Genomic DNA, 1,885 nt, shown 5'->3' on the forward strand with positions numbered 1-1,885 from the left:
CTTGTGTTTGTGAGTCAGTCCTAGGTCTGTTAGATTGTAGATTCTTTGCCTACACCGAGCTCAGAGCGTTGCCAGCCTTCTGGAGCTGATAATTTTCCACCACCACCCAATCAGCCTGAAGCTAAGGAGAGAAATCCCAAGCTCCCACAAGCCATTGAACAGATTCCAGTGTCCACCCCCCTCCGTCTCTGCCTCTTTCCACTGAGAGCTTGCAAAAGAATGGCCAGAGGAGCTATATTATCTGGCTTCAGTTTGCAAATTGCGCTGGAAAATCTTAAAGCCCCATGAAGCGCAATGTCCTTTGGCAAAAATGTCAATTGTTTCAATTTTCTCATTCACATGCTTGTAAACTTCTTTAGTAGCACCACATTATTTAATCTGCTGATAGTCTTTTTAGGCAATAATGTCACTTTCAGAGCAGGATATAGGGAAATGCAGATCTCAGTTGGAAGTGGTTACGTAATCCAAAGTTTTTTAAAGCTATGTACTTTTGGATGACCCTTGTGATACTGTATATATTTCCCCAAATTGTAAAAGCCATCCTCGGGGTGGTGACCTATTTAACTACGAAGAGTTCTGCATCACTGCACCCTCCCTGCCGATCCATTACGATATGTTTTCTCCGTCAAAGGAGTGATGTCTAACTAGACTGCATCTGTGATATTTTTTTCTATTTCTGGGTTGAAGCATGTGCCCGCATTTAGAATGTTGGTGTGAAGTAACCTGGCAACCGTAATCTGCAATATGTGCCTCTCCGTGAGAGAAATTATCTCTTGCAGTCGGAGCGGTGATGCACGACTCTGGAAAGATTCATGTTAATAGAGCGCTGGTCGCTGCTTTGACACGTGAGTGAAGGAAAGACACGGAGGACAGCCGATACTGGGTCAGCCACTCATATCCAATCCTCTTGCTAAAATTGTTACCTCTAGAGGGGAGATTACAGATGTAAGAGCCAATGATAGGGTTTGGGGTTCAGATAGCACTCGATTGGATGCCAGATGATGATCTAGTTAAACCCCTTCCAGGTGAAAAGAGAGTAGAAGGGAGTTTTTTATTTACACTGTTCACCCATTTTGACATTTTAATTATGTTTATTCAACCTCAGTGGGACTTAAGGTTCCTAAAGGTCTGTTTCCCTGGTAGGTGTCAGTGGTGATTGATGGCGGTTGGTCTGGTTATTTTCTGACTGAGATGTCACACTGCTGATTTAATGGCCATTTGAGTTGGGAAGTGGACATTTGTCTGTTAGAATAGTTCGGGTTCAGTAAAAGTAGAGCTCAGTCAATAGAATTTGTTGCATAATGTTGATAATCACAAAAATTCATTTCCACTTGTCGCTCCTGCAAAGATCTAGCTTATAATGAGGCGCTTTCAATGGAAGTGCATGGGAGCTAATTTGAATTCACTGTTACAACAGTAGATGGGAGGAACAATTATATTTCAATGCTTTTGGGTTTGCATTATATTTGTATAGTATTGCTTTCCCCCAAGAAATTTTGCATTTCCCCTGTGTTGCGTTCCCCTATAAAACTTTGCACTCTCAAAAAAGCATTGCATTCCCCAAGAAACTTGCCATTTTCTTGGAAAACATTTGCATTCTCTCACAAAACTATTGTGTTTCCCTGAGAATCTTTGCATTAACTAGATAAAGCACTTCACTTTCACTTTTCACTTTTTTCACTTTCACTCTAGCGAGAAACTTCACAAGTTTTGGGAGCGAATACAAAGTTTCTCAGGGAAACACAATTTGTGAGCGAATGTAAGTTGTACAAGAGAACACAAAAGCATTTAAATATAAATTTTTCCTCCCATTTCATTTTTTTCATCATCATTTTCATCCCTTTAAGTCCATAGTATAGCCACAAGATGTGCACAAATATGTTAA

The sequence above is a fragment of the Sinocyclocheilus grahami genome, unplaced genomic scaffold, assembly GCF_001515645.1.
Source record: "Sinocyclocheilus grahami isolate Dianchi unplaced genomic scaffold, SAMN03320097.WGS_v1.1 scaffold293.1, whole genome shotgun sequence".
NCBI classification, from domain to species: Eukaryota; Metazoa; Chordata; class Actinopteri; order Cypriniformes; family Cyprinidae; genus Sinocyclocheilus; species Sinocyclocheilus grahami.